The sequence below is a fragment of the Salmo trutta genome, chromosome 19, assembly GCF_901001165.1.
Source record: "Salmo trutta chromosome 19, fSalTru1.1, whole genome shotgun sequence".
Classification (NCBI taxonomy): Eukaryota; Metazoa; Chordata; class Actinopteri; order Salmoniformes; family Salmonidae; genus Salmo; species Salmo trutta.
This window is the reverse complement of record NC_042975.1, coordinates 44939184-44957485: the sequence shown is the minus strand read 5'-3', so window position 1 is coordinate 44957485 and position 18302 is coordinate 44939184. Positions and strand designations below refer to the sequence as shown.

Sequence of the window (18302 nt, the reverse complement as noted above, 5' to 3'; positions counted from 1 at the left end):
AGTCACAAAATTCTCTTTTTTTTTAATCTATTTTTCACAGGTTTTTGCCTGCAATATGAGTTTTGTTATACTTACAGACACCATTCAAACTGTTTTAGAAAATTCAGAGTGTTTTCTATCCGAATGTGTTAATAATATGCATATCCTAGCTTCTGAGTTGGTGTAGGAGGCAGTTAAAAATGGGCACATATTTCTTTCAAAATTCTCAATACTGCCCCCGTGGCCCGTAGAGGTTAACTGACTTGCCTAGTTAAATAAAGGTTAAATAAGATAAAAAATAAACATACAGACAGATAAATTCTCTCTTGGACTCCCTAATGGGAGGCTTAAGGTGTCCGGCACAGCTTTAACAGCTAGTAAAGGCTTTGCGGCCAATTCTATGCTGAGAGCTAGTCTTCCTACATGCATCATTCATGTTGTACAGGATAGGTGAGCATTGATTTCCACTTCCTGGCATGAAAACGCATCCAAAATGCATGTATGCTTGTGCAGATATTACCCCCTCGTCCCAATCCTGTGAGGTAAGAGCGTAGGAGCGCTGCATGGGAGCGCTGCGTGAGAGCAGTCCATCCTACAGGCCTTTGTTCTCTCACATGGCCCAGGCACACAGGGCCTAGCTACCTGGAGCGTTGGGCCAGTAACTGAAAAGTTGCTGAATAGAATCCCCGAGCTGACAAGGTAAAAATCTGTCGTTCTGCCCCTGAGCAAGGCAGTTCCCCTGGGGCAAGATGATGTGGATGTCGATTAAGGCAGCGCCCCCGCACCTCTCTGATTCAGAGGGGTTGGGTTAAATGCAGAAGACACATTTCAGTTGTACAACTGACTAGGTATCCACCTTTCCACCGACTCAACATAACCCAGACCGTACCCACAGACAGTGAGAATGGCTGACTGACAGAGAGAGAGAGACGGACAAAGCTGGGGGAAAGACAGAGAGGATCATGGGCGCAGACAGACCGGCTAGACAGACATAAGAGACAGATATGAGAGAGACAGATTCGAGCATCACGTCGCTCTTCTGATAATATATACAGGAAGAGAAAGGTCGGGTGGATGTGCTGTGAATGTAAAGGCAAAGGGATCTCTCCCGTTAAAAATAAAATACAAATCAACTGACAGACATGTCATAATGTAAAAACATCAGCCCAATTCCCCTTTGCCCCTGAGGGGAAGACCAAAGTTGGCCAAGGCCCTCGTCTACAACTGGAGGTTTTGATGATGCAGGCTCCCATCTGTACATGAAGGGGACCCCCCCTGCCGGGCTCAACAAAGGCCTAGCCACTATTGTTTGGGGAGCGTTTGAAGCGCACGGAGTCGATGACGAAGGGGGTAGGGAGAAGAGTGCTGCTTTGCTTTTGTGATGCTGTCCGTTTCTGTCTCCATCCTTGCCCCTGACCAAACGCCATCTGTGGCAGGGAGGCAGGCAGGCAGGCAGACAGCAGGCCCTTTGTTAGTGCCCACAGACTTCCAGCAAAACACGGCCGGCCAGGCTGACTACCCCCCCAGCCAAACCATCATGTTGCAGCCTCTTCATCAAGTCCAGAAAGGGCTCTTTAATTCAAAGGACATTCAACCTAATAGATGAAGCCTGGCTGGTAGTGACGCTGAGAGCAGAAGGAGGTAGGAGGGTTGAATGAACTTGTAATGTGAAAAGGTAATACCCCCGTCACACCTTCTCCAGTGGATGTGGCCTATTGTCTCGCAACATACCGATGTAAATTAGCCTTAAGATAGGCTCGATATGTGACTAGGCAAGGCTTGATTTTAGTGGAAGTATGAACTGGACTTAACCAAACCATGACATTTAGCTCATACTATCTGGTTCTACCATCAGATAATTACCCCTCCGGTAGCGTGGCAGAATAAATCTTCACTTAGCCATAAGGCATTGAGGCGTGGGGTGCGCTCGGCTGTAAAATGGCTGCCATTTATCACCAAGGTTAGGGTAGCACACCGTTGGTGGATGAAGAAGAGGCACAAATGTCACCTTTTACTGGAACATTTCCTTTCAATTCAGTTTTTAGTGTAAATTCTGTCTTAAAATGCCTTATGCGACCATGGTACATTGTATGGAGCAAGAGAGATTGGCCCCAATGAAATGTAGCAACTCGGTCCGTTTGCCTTTCCTGCAAAGCAGCTTAACAAAGGAGAGTATCGTACCAGTGGTTGGTTGACTGGGGCTGCTAGGCTAATCTGTGTATCTCCAGAATGCTAGCTGCTGATCGAGGGAGAAGACCTGTGGGCAGTTGCTCCGCACACAGGGCCCTCTGCAGTTACCACAGCACACACACGGCTTCAAATTAAAACACATTCTAAGCAATGTTCTCCTCGGCTAATCACATTCATTTGGACCGAGATAAACCTCCCAAATAGAATTCTATCCTTAATAGAATGATCAGCAGTCTAAAGCACACCAGGCATCAACAGAAACAGTGGGTGACGGTGAGAGCTCTTCTCGCCTAATATAGGCCTCCATCATTTCATTTTGTGTACTGGATTAACCTTCTCACATGATCCTTTCTGTTACTTGTAACAAATTAGTAGACTAGCATGGATGAGTGTCAATTAATGCAAAAGTGGCATAGAATGTATAAATCAACCGTTTTGGAAATATAATATTGTCACTGGCAAAAAGACTGATATCTGATTCACTTTAATGTTATTGTATGTTAACAATGAGCACGTAGACTTTATCAACTAAATATTTAAACAATAGAACTCTGGTCTGACAGGTATACATGTTTTCAGTTTCTCCCCCAGACATGTTGAGGCAGACTAGCAAATCTACACAGAACCCCGAGGGGCAAAATGGGAGTTGGGATTTTCAGCCATCTGTCCCAATCAGATTGCCAAGAGCGTAGCAGCTTCATGAGTCAATACATGTGCGCAAAATGGGAACGTGTTAGCATTCTGGAGCCAGTGGAATGTGTATTTATATGTGTGAGTGTGGGAGTGGTGGGTTGTGCAATTTGGTCGGCTGGGAAAATCTAAGAGTGTTTATGTGTCTAAATGGAGGGTGTTGGTGTGTGGGGGAGGTGGTACTGTAGTTGAGGGGACTATGGAGGGTGTTGGTGTGTGGGGGAGGTGGTATTGTAGTTGAGGAGACTATGGAGGGTGCTGGTGTGTGGGGGAGGTGGTATTGTAGTTGAGGAGACTATGGAGGGTGCTGGTGTGTGGGGGAGGTGGTATTGTAGTTGAGGAGACTATGGAGGGTGCTGGTGTGTGGGGGAGGTGGTACTGTAGTTGAGGGGACTATGGAGGGTGTTGGTGTGTGGGGGAGGTGGTATTGTAGTTGAGGAGACTATGGAGGGTGCTGGTGTGTGGGGGAGGTGGTACTGTAGTTGAGGAGACTATGGAGGGTGTTGGTGTGTGGGGGAGGTGGTATTGTAGTTGAGGAGACTATGGAGGGTGCTGGTGTGTGGGGGAGGTGGTATTGTAGTTGAGGGGACTATGGAGGGTGCTGGTGTGTGGGGGAGGTGGTATTGTAGTTGAGGAGACTATGGAGGGTGCTGGTGTGTGGGGGAGGTGCTATTGTAGTTGAGGAGACTATGGAGGGTGTTGGTGTGTGGGGGAGGTGGTATTGTAGTTGAGGGGACTATGGAGGGTGTTGGTGTGTGGGGGAGGTGGTATTGTAGTTGAGGAGACTATGGAGGGTGCTGATGTGTGGGGGAGGTGGTACTGTAGTTGAGGAGACTATGGAGGGTGCTGGTGTGTGGGGGAGGTGGTACTGTAGTTGAGGAGACTATGGAGGGTGTTGGTGTGTGGGGGAGGTGGTACTGTAGTTGAGGAGACTATGGAGGGTGCTGGTGTGTGGGGGAGGTGGTACTGTAGTTGAGGAGACTATGGAGGGTGCTGGTGTGTGGGGGAGGTGGTACTGTAGTTGAGGAGACTATGGAGGGTGCTGGTGTGTGGGGGAGGTGGTACTGTAGTTGAGGAGACTATGGAGGGTGCTGGTGTGTGGGGGAGGTGGTACTGTAGTTGAGGGGACTATGGAGGGTGCTGGTGTGTGGGGGAGGTGGTACTGTAGTTGAGGGGACTATGGAGGGTGCTGTGTGTGGGGGAGGTGGTATTGTAGTTGAGGAGACTATGGAGGGTGCTGGTGTGTGGGGGAGGTGGTATTGTAGTTGAGGAGACTATGGAGGGTGCTGGTGTGTGGGGGAGGTGGTGTTGTAGTTGAGGAGACTATGGAGGGTGCTGGTGTGTGGGGGAGGTGGTATTGTAGTTGAGGGGACTATGGAGGGTGCTGGTGTGTGGGGGAGGTGGTATTGTAGTTGAGGAGACTATGGAGGGTGCTGGTGTGTGGGGGAGGTGGTACTGTAGTTGAGGGGACTATGGAGGGTGTTGGTGTGTGGGGGAGGTGGTATTGTAGTTGAGGGGACTATGGAGGGTGTTGGTGTGTGGGGGAGGTGGTACTGTAGTTGAGGAGACTATGGAGGGTGTTGGTGTGTGGGGGAGGTGGTACTGTAGTTGAGGAGACTATGGAGGGTGTTGGTGTGTGGGGGAGGTGGTACTGTAGTTGAGGAGACTATGGAGGGTGCTGGTGTGTGGGGGAGGTGGTACTGTAGTTGAGGGGACTATGGAGGGTGCTGGTGTGTGGGGGAGGTGGTATTGTAGTTGAGGAGACTATGGAGGGTGCTGGTGTCCAGTATAACCATACCCTCTTTTGTTTCCATTGGTTGTAAGTGATCACATGACAGAAAGTCAAGTGAAATATTATAGTGCTCAGGAGTCAAGAACACAATCAAACAATCACAGAACCAAATGTTCATGTTCAAATATCCTATATCTACAGCATTTACCCCCATCCGATCATTGTTTTTTGTTGGAGGGAAAGTCTCTCTCATTCTCCTGCATGTGCAGCGCAGCATGTTGGTGCCCTTTGTGGTAGCGTAGGGTAGGGTGGAGTTGCATAGCGTAGAGTAGGGTCATACAGCATGTTGGCTCAAACATCTGGCCAGGTTGGGCCTCTGCTCTCCAGCCTCTCCAAGGTCAGGGCATCGGCTTACAGCTCTCACATTGCCATGGAAAAACAAACTGGACTGCCGGCAAACTGTCAACAACATACTGCAAAACACACACACACACACCTTTGTGTCAGCTTGCCTTTCTCGGTCTTTGTATGCATCTCACGTAAATACGACACACACACACACACACAAGCTCCATCTCATGAGTTTTGCATGAACACATGGCCTAGGTCTATGTTGACAGCTCCTGCAAGGACCCAACCACTAAAGAACAATGGAAATAGCATTTTTCTTCTAATTATTTTACAACACTGTTGCTGTGCTGCTCTAAGTTGTGAAGCATTCTCAAAGTCCTCTGATTCTATTCTGTGATGTGGTTTCATGCTCCAGCATTCCATCTTTGATGATTCTGTTTGTGTGTTCTGTCTGCTGAGGATTCCATTTGGGAGGTTTATCTACGGATTATATATAGGGTTCTGTCATCAGGGGTTCTGTCATCAGGGGTTCTGTCATCAGGGGTTCTGTCACGTCCTGACCAGCATAGGGGTTATTTGTATTTGTAGGTTGGTCAGGACGTGGCAGAGGGTATTTGTTTTATGTGGTTCGGGGGTTATGAGTATTTTAGAGGGGTGTTTTATTTATGTATTACGGGGTTTTGGTGTATGTTCTGGGTTTTGTATTCTAGGTTGGTTATTTCTGTGTGGTCTGTGTGGCTCCCGATTAGGAACAGCTGTACGTCGTTGTTCCTGATTGGGAGTCATATATTAGTTGCGTGTTTTCACCTGGGGATTTGTGGGTAGTTGATTTTGCACTGCTTGTTATTATAGCCTGTAAAACTGTTCCTGTCGTTTCTTTGTTTATTGTTTTTCCGTGTTCACATTTTAATAAATAATAATGATGATGAGCACGCAACCCGCTGCGCCTTGGTCCTCTCTCTCCTACGACAGCCGTGACAGAACTACCCACCAAACACGGACCAAGCAGCGGAGGAGGGAGCAACGGATGGACTATCGTGAGACATGGGCATAACTGAGGATAAGCATTTCCAGGGCTATGGAGGAGTTAAGGGAGCCCGAGAGGCAGCCCCAATAAAAAAAATTGGGGGGTGGCAAACGGGTAGTTTGGCTGGGCGAGGATTGAGCCCCAGGCCAAATCCCCGTACCTTTTTTGGGCAACATATGACTGGACAGGTCCCGTGCTTTGGGGTGATGGGTGCTGTGGTGAGGCCGAGTATTTTCAGGCCGTATGCACAGTACCAGCGCCCCGCATGTGCCAGGGGAAAGTGGGCATCCAGCCAGTAGGGGTGATGCCAGTCCTGCGCTCGAGACCGCCAGTGAGCCTCTACGGTCCAGTGTTTCCCGCTACACGCACTAGCCTTGAGGTGCGTGTCTCCAGGCTGGCACGTCCAGTACCAGCACCACGCATCAAGCTTCCAGTAAGTCAGCCCAGTCCAACTCAGCCTGTCCCCGCTCCCCGCACTAGCCCGGAGGTGCGTGTCCCCAAACTGGCACTTCCAGTACCAGCACCACGCATCAGGCTTCCAGTGCGTCAGCCCACTCCAACTCGGCCGGTTCCTGCTCCCCGCATTAGCCCTGAGGTGCGTGTCCCCAGGCTGGTACCTCCACTACCAGCCCCACGCATCAGACTTCCAGTGCGTCAGACCAGGCCCGAGATTCCGGCAACAGTGCCTCGTCTAGAGTGTCCGGCAACAGTGCCTCGTCCAGAGTGTCCGGCAACAGTGCCTCGTCCAGAGTGTCCGGCAACAGTGCCTCGTCCAGAGTGTCCGGAACCGGGTGAGACGGCCCACTGTCCGGAACCGAGTGAGACTGCCCGCGACCCGGAACCGAGTGAGTCTGCCCGCGACCCGGAACCGAGTGAGTCTGCCCGCGACCCGGAGCTCCCAGAGTCGCCCTACAGTCCAGGGTCTTTAGTGACTGTCCTCAGGTAGAGGTATGCAGTGGGGGTGGTTAGGTCAGGCAGGGGTTTAAGGCCTGAGCCACCTCCACTATAGGAGGTTTGGGGGGGGTGGGGGTGTAGCACAGGTGCCGTCGGTGACGGCAGCCAACCTCCCTTTCCCTCCCTTTAGTTAGGGGTTTATTTTTTATTTTATTTTTTTGAGGTGCATCCGGGGTCTGCACCTTTAGGGGGGGGGGGGGGGGGGGGGGGGGGGGGGGGGGGGTGGTACTGTCACGTCCTGACCAGTATAGGGATTATTTGTATTTGTAGGTTGGTCAGGACGTGGCAGAGGGTATTTGTTTTATGTGGTTCGGGGGTTATGAGTATTGTAGAGGGGTGTTTTATTTATGTATTACGGGGTTTTGGTGTATGTTCTGGGTTTTGTATTCTAGGTTGGTTTTCTAGTTTATTTCTGTGTGGCTCCCGATCAGGAATAGCTGTACGTCGCTGTTCCTGATTGGGAGTCATATATTAGTTGCGTGTTTTCACTTGGGGATTTGTGGGTAGTTGATTTTGCACTGCTTGTTATTATAGCCTGTAAAACCGTTCCTGTCGTTTCTTTGTTTATTGTTTTTCCGTGTTCACATTTTAATAAATAATAATGAGCACGCAACACGCTGCGCCTTGGTCCTCTCTCTCCTACGACAGCCGTGACAGGTTCTTCCATTGGGGGTCCTGTCAAGAGCTGACCCCATTTAGTTGACAGGTAGATTGTTTGGTCGATAGATTTTTTTAGCCGAGCAAATATATATATATTTTTTAAATGTCTCAGTGGACTAGTCCATTGCTGAGGCCGCGGGGATGATCCTGTGAAAAAGAAAGAAAATGCCTACCTGATTACTCATCTCTTGCGCAATTAGCCTACGGCTGTGTCTGTCTGTACAAGGCTTGCTGGCACAGGAAACTGAGGGCTCAGACCATTTTATACAGTGTTGCTTGAGTGAACCTCAGGCTGTATCTAAGTTAATTGTTGATATGTTTCAAGTTCCTTGCTGACGACATGCCATTCATAGCCCATGTGATTTCTAGGTTATTTTCTACCTGCGGGCTGCAATGTTTGTTGACTTTATGTAGGCTATTTTTACATATTTGTAATAAGTTACTTTTAGATTTGTATAATTTTCATTGAGATATAATTTGTATTAACCACATGACATTGATTTTGCAATATGAAGACTTTTTTTTATAATTAAATGAAACTGTTCCAAAATGTGCATATGAAATCATTACTAGCACACAGATCAGTAGAAATGGTACAATGACATGGCATTCCAAATGGAAAAGGTTGCTGACCGCTGGTGTAGAAAAATCCACGAAGGCTAGCAGCAGTGGGGAACTGTGTTTTTTCTTCTGGTTAGGTTGTATTGGTTTCTGGCTCCCTCTTTAGTCATTTGTGTGTCTTCATTTTTAAATTTCAGTGCTTAAAGCATCAGTCAAATTAGCCTACATACTGTATAATTGATTTTATTCAAACATAGGGTGCGTCTACAGTGCATTCGAAAAGTATTCAGACCCCTTGACTTTTTCCTCATTTTTTGTTACAGCCTTATTCTAAAAAAAGATATGTTTTAATTGTTCCTTAAGACACACACACACACACACACACACACACACACACACTACCCCATAATGACAAAACAAAAACAGGTTTAAAGAAATGTTTGCAAATATATTAAAAATAAAAAAACAGTAATACCTTATTTACATAAGTCTTCAGACCCTTTACTCAGTACTTTATTGAAGCACCTTTGGCAGCAATTACAGCCTCGAGTCTTCTTGGGTATGACGCTACAAGCTTGGCACACCTGTATTTGGAGAGTTTCTCCAAATCTTCTCTGCAGATCCTTTCAAACTCGGTCAGGCTGGATGGGGAGCGTCGCTGCACAGCTATTTTCAAGTCTCTCCAGAGATGTTCAATCGGATTCAAGTCGGGGCTCTGGCTGGGCCACTCAAGGACATTCAGAGACTTGTCCCGAAGCCACTCACAGTCTTGGCTGTGTACTTAGGGTCGTTGTCCTGTTGGAAGGTGAACCTTCGCCCCAGTCTGAGGTCCTGAGCACTCTGGAGCAGGTTTTCATCAAGGATCTCCCTGTATTTTGCTCCATTCATCTTTCCCTTGGTCCTGACTAGTCTACCAGTCCCTGCCACTGAAAGACATCGCCATAGTATGATGCTGCCACCATCATGACTCACCGTAGGGATGGTGCCTGTTTTCCTCCAGACGTGATGCTTGGCATTCAGGCCAAAGATTCCAATCTCGGTTTCATCAGACCAGAAATCTTTTTTCTCATGGTTTGAGAGTCTTTAGGTGCCTTTTGGCAAACTCCAAGCAGGCTGTCATATGCCTTTTACTGAGGAGTGGCTTCCATCTGGCCAATCTACCATAAAGGCCTGATTGGTGGAGTGCTGCAGAGATGGTTGTCCTTCTGGAAGGTTCTCCCAGCTCCAGAGAGGACATCTGGAGCTCTGTCACAGTAACCATTGGGTTCTTGGTCACCTCCCTGACCAAGGCCCTTCTCACCCGATTGCTCAATTTGCCCAGGCAGCCAGGAAGAGTCTTGGTGGTCACAAACTTCTTCCATTTAAGAATGATGGAGGCCACTGTGTTCTTGGGGCCCTTCGATGCTGCAGAAAGATGTTGGTACCCTTCCCCAAATCTGTGCCTCGACACAATCTCGTCTCGGAGCTCTATGGACAATACCTTCGACCTTATGGCTTTGTTTTTGCTCTGACATGCACTGTCAACTGCGGGACCTGATATAGACAGGTGTGTGCCTTTCCAAATCATGTCCAATCAATTGAATTTACCACAGGTGGACTCCAATCAAGTTGTAGAAACACCAAGGATGATCAATGGAAAACGGGATGCACCTGAGCTCAATTGAGTCTCATAGCAAAGGGTCTGAATACATTTTATATTTATTTAAGTAGGCAAGTCCGTTAAGAACAAATTCTTATTTACAATGACGGCCTACCCCGGCCAAAACGGACGACCCTGAAGTTTGAAAGATTAGGTGTGTCTAAGGGTTTTTCTTTATTTTTACTATTTTCTACATTGTAGAAAAATAGTGAAGACATCAAAACTATGAAATAACACATAGAATCATGTAGTAAAAAACAAAAGTGTTAACCTGTTGTGGTATAGGGGGCAGTATTTTCACGGCCGGATAAAAAACGTACCCGATTTAATCTGGTTACTACTCCTGCCCAGAAACTAGAATATGCATATACAGTGGGGCAAACAAGTATTTAGTCAGCCACCAATTGTGCAAGTTCTCCCACTTAAAAAGATGAGAGGCCTGTAATTTTCATCATAAGTACATTTAAACTATGACAGACAAAATGACAAGAAAAAAATCCAGAAAATCACATTGTAGGATTTTTAATGAATTTATTTGCAAATTATGGTGGAAAATAAGTATTTGGTCAATAACAAAAGTTTCTCAATACTTTGTTATATACCCTTTGTTGGCAATGACACAGGTCAAACGTTTTCTGTAAGTCTTCACAAGGTTTTCACACACTGTTGCTGGTATTTTGGCCCATTCCTCCATGCAGATCTCTTCCAGAGCAGTGATGTTTTGGGGCTGTCGCTGGGCAACACGGACTTTCAACTCCCTCCAAAGATTTTCTATGGGGTTGAGATCTGGAGACTGGCTATTCCACTCCAGGACCTTGAAATGCTTCTTACGAAGCCACTCCTTCGTTGCCCGGGCGGTGTGTTTGGGATCATTGTCATGCTGAAAGACCCAGCCACGTTTCATCTTCAATGCCCTTGCTGATGGAAGGAGGTTTTCACTCAAAATCTCACGATACATGGCCCTATTCATTCTTTCCTTTACACGGATCAGTCGTCCTGGTCCTTTTGCAGAAAAACAGCCCCAAAGCATGATGTTTCCACCCCCATGCTTCACAGTAGGTATGGTGTTCTTTGGATGCAACTCAGCATTCTTTGTCCTCCAAACACGACGAGTTGAGTTTTTACCAAAAAGTTATATTTTGGTTTCATCTGACCATATGACATTCTCCCAATCCTCTTCTGGATCATCCAAATGCTCTCTAGCAAACTTCAGACGGGCCTGGACATGTACTGGCTTAAGCAGGGGGACACGTCTGGCACTGCAGGATTTGAGTCCCTGGCGGCGTAGTGTGTTACTGATGGTAGGCTTTGTTACTTTGGTCCCAGATCTCTGCAGGTCATTCACTAGGTCCCCCTGTGTGGTTCTGGGATTTTTGCTCACCGTTCATGTGATCATTTTGACCCCACGGGGTGAGATCTTGCGTGGAGCCCCAGATCGAGGGAGATTATCAGTGGTCTTGTATGTCTTCCATTTCCTAATAATTGCTCCCACAGTTGATTTCTTCAAACCAAGCTGCTTACCTATTGCAGATTCAGTCTTCCCAGCCTGGTGCAGGTCTACAATTTTGTTTCTGGTGTCCTTTGACAGCTCTTTGGGTCTCGGCCATAGCGGAGTTTGGAGTGTGACTGTTTGAGGTTGTGGACAGGTGTCTTTTATACTGATAACAAGTTCAAACAGGTGCCGTTAATACAGGTAACGAGTGGAGGACAGAGGAGCCTCTTAAAGAAGAAGTTACAGGTCTGTGAAAGCCAGAAATCTTGCTTGTTTGTAGGTGACCAAATACTTATTTTCCACCATTAGGTGGAAAATAAATCAAAATATATTTTTTATATTTGAGATTCTTCAAAGTACCCACCCTTTGCCTTGATGACAGCTTTGCAAGTCTTGAAGGAGTTCCCACATATGCTGAGCACTTGTTGGATGCTTTTTCTTCACTCTGCGGTCCAACTCATCCCAAACCATCGAAATTGGGTTGAGGTTGGGTGATTGTGGAGGCCAGGTCATCTGATGCAGCACTCCATCACTCTCCTTCTTGGTCAAATAGCCCTTAGACTGGAGGTGTGTTGGGACATTGTTATGTTGAAAACCAAATGATAATCCCACTTAGTACAAACCAGATGGGATGGTGTACCGCTGCAGAATGCTGCGGTAGCCATGCTGTGCCTTGAATTCTAAATAGATCACTGACAGGGTCACCAGCAAAGCACCCCCACACCATTACACCTCCTCCTCCATGGTGAGAACCACACGTGGAGATCATTCTTTCACCTACTCTGCATCACACATAGACACGGTGGTTAGAACCAAAAATCTCAGATTTCCACCGGTCTAATGTCCATTGCTCATGTTTCTTGGCCCAAGCCCTATGACGTGAAAGCTTAAGAATGCTGCTAAGTTTGGGCCTTTGTCTCCGGAGTACACATCGTCGTCCCCATGAATGCAAACCAAGTAAAAAACGTATCTTTAGGTCTTCTTGCTCTCCTCAGAACCTTGAGGATCTCGAAATGGAGTAGGTTGGCAGTGGTGAGCACTCTGAAGCTGAGCCAGACCAGGATGAAGTGAGTCTACCTGCGGCGACAGGTGTGGTAGAATCCTACCAGAGAAGAGTTTGGACCGGTGGGAGTGAGAGTTTTGGAAAGAGTGGACTCCTGCTTTTTGGCCGACACAAAACATCAGCTCAGCCGTGAAGTGGTAGGCCACACAAGCTCACAGAACAGAACCGCCAAGTGCTGAAACACGTATTGCGTAAAAATTCTGTCCTCGGTTGCAACACTCCCTACAGAGTTCCAGACTGCCTCTAGAAGCAAGCTTCATGAAATGGGTTTCCAAGGCCGAGCAGCCGCACATAAGCCAAAGATCCCCATGCGCATTGCCAAGCGTCGGCTGGAGTGGGTGTAAAGCTCACTGCCATTGGACACTGGAACAGTGGAAACACCTTCTCTGGAGTTATGAATCACAAATCTGGGTTTGGCAGATGCCAGGAGAACTGAACCTGCCCGAATGCATAGTGCCAACTGTAAAGTTTGGTGGAGGAGGAATAATTGTCCGGGGCTGTTTTTCCATGGTTTGGGCTAGGCCCCTTAGTTCCAGGGAAGGGAAATCTTAACGCTACAGCATACAATGACAACACAGAATCATCTGGCATATCTTGATATGTTAATACATCCATGTTTTATGCGTTGTCCACACTCTCGTCCGCATAAGAACATCCTTGGAGAATGCACTCGGAGCACGGTAATGAGAAACCCTTAGAGTTTCTACCTGATATGGTCAGGTCAGGTTATATTTGCTATTCTGTGAGGCCCTATATTCAAATTTTAAAAAGTGTCACACGTGCAGCAGGTGCAGACCTTACTGTGAAATGCTTACTTACAAACCCTTAAACCAACAATGCAATTCAAGAAATATAGTTAAGAAAATATTTGCTAAATTAAAAAAAAAAGTCATAAAAAGTAACACAGTAAGATTACATATCAATAAGGAGGCTATATACAGGGGGTACCGGAACCAAGTCAATGTGCGGGGGTACAGGTTAGCCGAGGTAATTTGTACATGTAGCAGAGAGAACAGTCTATGACTTGGGTGACTGGAGTCTTTGACAACAAAAAATCCCGGACCCACTACGTTGCTTTAGGTGCCAAGGATTCGGACATGTTGCAGCAGTGTGTAGAAAGGAGAACCCATGATGTGAGAAATGTGCAGGAGGGCATAGTCAGAGAGAGTGGTATTTGGGCCAGTCGTGGCGCTTGATGAAGCATTGTGGCCAGTTGCTTCACCTAAGGTATTTGGGCCAGTTGCCACACTTGCTGATTCGAAGTACCCTGTGAGAGAGAGACAGGTTGAGAGAGTGCCAGAGTTTGCGTGGGGCAATAAGTTTCCTATGCTGATGCAGTGAAGAAAGTAGAGGATAGCCCAAGCGTTAGTGATTCGACTGGGAGCCCCCCAGTGAGTAGGCCTGAAGAGAGAGAGAGATCCAGAAAGTACACGTTTAAGTAAGATTGGATTTCTTGCATTTATAGCCATGTTGATCAACTGCACTGCGCTGAAGGAGCGGAAATCACAGAAGATGGATGTGGTAGTTGCAGCAGCAGAGAAATGTAAGAGCTATTTTAGTTCAGAAAATCTACAGGAAGTTTTGAGATGAGAGAAGGGGTTCCATCCTCCCAGGCCAACGGCCCTAGGATTGTTTAGGGACAAAGTAGTGGGATGGGGTGGTGGGTTTTGGGGATAGTGTATAGGTGCAGGGTTTGATGGTGGTGCAAAATGTTTGGTAACGGAATTTCTCCAAAACTAAATATAAAAGCGTTGATATTAGTTGTCAGGGGTCTTTACTTCAACATTATTGTGTTTGATGTATTTCTAATACCTTTTAAGACTTTTTCTGCTAGATGTTTTCTAAGACCCCTTTTCTATTTGTTTGACCAGAAAAAAAATCCTTTGCTTTTTCCAAATTTTAAGATGGAAAATTGTTGAAAAATGTACAATATATGCCTTCATTTCTCAGCTTTCATTTGACACCCAATTTGATATACTCCTATGAACTTAACTTGCTGGCGCTCATGTGTCCTTCTACACGGTGGAAATGCCCTGGTGCTCATGTGTCCTTTTACATGGAAATGCCCTGGTGCTCATGTGTCCTTTTACATGGAAATGCCCTGGTGCTCATGTGTCCTTCTACATGGAAATTACCATGAACAGATCCTCCATGAAGAGGAGAGTCTTATCAAAGTGCCGGCCCTAGTTCATCCAACCATCTATCTGTAATGTGTTTTTCTGAACTAATGACAATTATTTTCAAGGCATGACTGTCAGTGTCATGTGCAAGAATTGTTTACTGACTTACAGTATCATGGATAAAGAAATCAAAATCATTAAAACCTACTCTTTACATGATCCGTCTGTCAACTGCTATTCAAAGAACTACTGACTACATCGTCCTAAAACTAAAATAGAGAGGTTTCGTTTTCTGAACAAGAAGTCATGTACTTGGACTTAAAATCAGCGTAGAAATAGAACACATTATTCATGCAACTGACACATTTCTCCTTTCATCACAACAGTGTTCTTTGAACAGGACTACCTCCATCTGCCAGTTGAGATTTGATATTGCCAGCTTAAACAATGTATGCCTTCCATTTCTTTCATTTTTTTTCTCTCTCAAAGATGACAAAGTCATCATCATGAGGAATCCCTTGTGGAAAATGGCAAAAAGGAAGAAAAAAAATTGGCAGAGCCTATTCCTTTCATGCAAAAGCCTTTTCGTCACTGTTCACTTATCCTCACATTCTACACTACAAGGTGTTACAATCATGTGTGAATGGAAATGCACCTTCTATAAAATAAAACAGCCTTCTTTATCCATCTGAAAGGCACTGCTTGTCCTCACTTCCTTTAGCAGCACTAATCTACAGCAAATATATCCTTTTGTAGAGGAGAGAAAAAGGCTCATGTAGAAGCACTGACCAAACACACCACACCCATAGCAGTATATTCAGCCAATTGTCTTCTTGCCTTATATACTATATGCAACAATACTCTAAATTACTATCAACACTGCATGCATTCAATCTTAACATGGACGGCATACCTCTATTCTTTCACAGGTCCTCACTATCCTTATACTTAAATAACTTGTCAAGTAACTTCTCACTGGCAGGTCTTGCCTTTGATGGGAACATTACATACTACCTGATAAGACAATAAGCCTGCTCTGTCACCACCACACACACACACGCACACACACGCACACACACACGCACACATGCCAGAAATAGTGCACACAAACTTCCTGTATTCACAGCTTCTCATGACTCGGTATGATGCATTATTTTTTACACATCGCTCTAGTATTCTTCTCCAGTGATAGACCATAGCAACAGTATACATTTAACACTTAATAATAATAATAATAATAATAATAATAATAATAATAATAATAATAATAATAATATTATTATTATTATTATTATTATTATTATTATTATGTGCTGAAACCAACTCACACGGTCATCATGTCACAAGATTGAAATCAGTCAGATCATCAGTTCTACAACTGATAAAACTGTGAAGTTAGTATGTTTGTTTTTAGCAGCTAACAAATGCATCTCGTTCCAAAAATAGACCAACAAGTATCTCGTTAGCTGGCTGAAGGAACATTCCATGTATAATTCAAACACAGCACTTCAAAGTAGGCTAGAATAAATGAACATCTCTGATGCAGTCGAGTAGTAATACTGTAGGTCTCTCCTATCTACACTGAAAAAAATATATATAAAAAGGCAACATGTAAAGTGTTGGTCCCATGTTTCATGAGCTAAAATATATATATTTTTTAAATCACTGAAATGCAATAAAAATACTGTTACTAAAAAAATAAAAAAATAAATCACAGAAATGTTTCATACACACAAAAAGCTTATTTCTCTCTAATTGTGCACAAATTTGTTTACATCCCTGTTAGTGAGCATCTCTCCTTTGCCAAGATAATCCATCCACCTGACAGGTGTGGCATATCAATAAGCTGATTAAACAGCATGATCATTACACAGGTGCACCTTGTGCTGGAGACAATAAAAGGCCACTCTAAAATGTGCAGTTGTCACAACACAATGCCACAGATGTCTCAAGTTGAGGGAGCGTGCAATTGGAATTCTGACTGCAGGAATGTCCACTAAAGCTGTTGCCAGAGAATTGAATGTTAATTTCTCTACCATAAGCCACCTCCAACGTGGTTTTAGAGAATCTGGCAGTACCTCCAACCGGCCTCACAACTGTCACCCATTGAGAATGTTTGGGATGGTCTGAATCGACAGCGTGTTCCAGTTCCGGCCAATATCCAGGAACTTTGCACAGCCATTGATGAGGAGTGGGACAAAATTCCACAGGCCACAATCAACAGCCTAATCAACTCTATGCGAAGGAGATTTGTCACACTCCATGAGGCAAATGGAGATCACACAAGATACTGACTGGTTTTCTGATTCAGGCCCCTTATTTTAAAAGGTATCTGTGACCAACAGATGCATATCTGTATTCCCAGTCATGTGAAATCCATAGATTAGGGCCTAATATATTTCAATTGACTGATTTCCTTATATGAACTGTAACTTAGTAAAATCTTTGAAATTCTTGCATGTTGCATTTAATTTATATTTTTGTTCAGTATAAGTAGAGGGGACTCTTGCATATAGGACACAATTCTTTACCTAAATGTACACCATAAATCACAACCCACTGGGCACAGACCTCAATTCAACGTCTATTCCACGTTGGTTCAACAGAAACCAGTACGTGCCCAGTGGGAATGAACTTCATTACTCTGTATTCATTTTAACTAAGACCTTTGTGAAACCCGATTTAAATCATTTCCCTAACATCACAGGCTAGGAGCTATTTTCAATCTGAACAAGAAGCTGCTGACTAGGCTGGTGTTTGCCATTTCCCCTTCATTTGATATGAGACATCATACTTCTCAGTGTTTGCATTTGTCAACTAGCTCACCCGAATAGCCTACATTGCCCACCAAGACCATGCAATGACATAATTAGACACCCAGACAACAAATAAAAACAAACACACAGAAACACAAACCAACTCATATACAGTCACTTCCTCTTGAGTTAGTTACCCTGGGTTTGCAAAAGGAAGACTCTGTTCCTCTGAAACTAGTGACTTGTTTGGAAACAGTGGGTGTGTTAATTCAGGAGGTGACGGGGGGGTTGACCCAGAAACAACAGCTAGTTTTGCTTTAACACATTGGACACTAACTCCATCAGAGGCCTTGACTGCAACCAAAACAGACAACTTCACATACACGCACATTATGAATAGCCCTTTAGAATCATTGTCATACTAGATCACTGTCCTATTCACAGAAGAATTGACAGATTAAGCCCACTACGGTACCGTACACCAGGAGAGTCATGCACCCCCAAAATCTGAGGGGGAACAAATTGCATGAGGAAGGCTTTGGGTGGACCAGAGGTGGGCTAAGTTGGAAAATTGAAACATTTTTCAAGCACATGAAACTACTTTTTCCTACAATCTAGAGCCATAAACATTATGCTTAATTGATGTCAACAATAATATTTCTGCATACTCCTGAGTGGTAGTCGTTTTTTATATAAATTAAATATGCATCTCTGCTCAAATCTTGGTGAAAGATTGAAAAGAATGTGAGTCTTATTCAGTACATTCTGTAATTGCTTTCTTTTCTAAAGTCTACCAACGGTGTCAGCAGGCTTTTTTTATTTTACCTTTCTTTAACCAGGTAGGCCAGTTGAGAACTAGTTCTCATTTACAACTGCGACCTGGCCAAGATAAAGCAAAGCACTGCGACACAAACAACAACACAGACTTAGACATGGAATAAAAAAAACATACAGTCAATAATACAATAGAAAAGGTCTATATACAGTGTGTGCAAATGATGGAGGATAAGGGAGGTAATGCAATAAATAGGCCAAAGTGGCAAAATAATTACAATATAGCAATTAACCAATGGAGTGATAGATGTGCA

General features: G+C 45.0%; 1 protein-coding gene and 1 long non-coding RNA gene across 4 annotated transcripts in view; both read right to left on the bottom strand.

The window, feature by feature from the left end:
* The window catches only part of lrch2 (leucine-rich repeats and calponin homology (CH) domain containing 2), a 72335-nt gene that overhangs the window by 49753 nt on the left and 4280 nt on the right, over positions 1 to 18302 (bottom strand). The gene's annotated exons all lie outside the window — the stretch shown is intronic.
* LOC115154721 (uncharacterized) lies at positions 8445 to 15543 on the bottom strand. Its single transcript, XR_003867929.1, has 2 exons — positions 15505 to 15543; positions 8445 to 8542 (listed from the first exon to the last, which is right to left on the bottom strand). It is a non-coding gene; the product is annotated as an uncharacterized LOC115154721 (long non-coding RNA).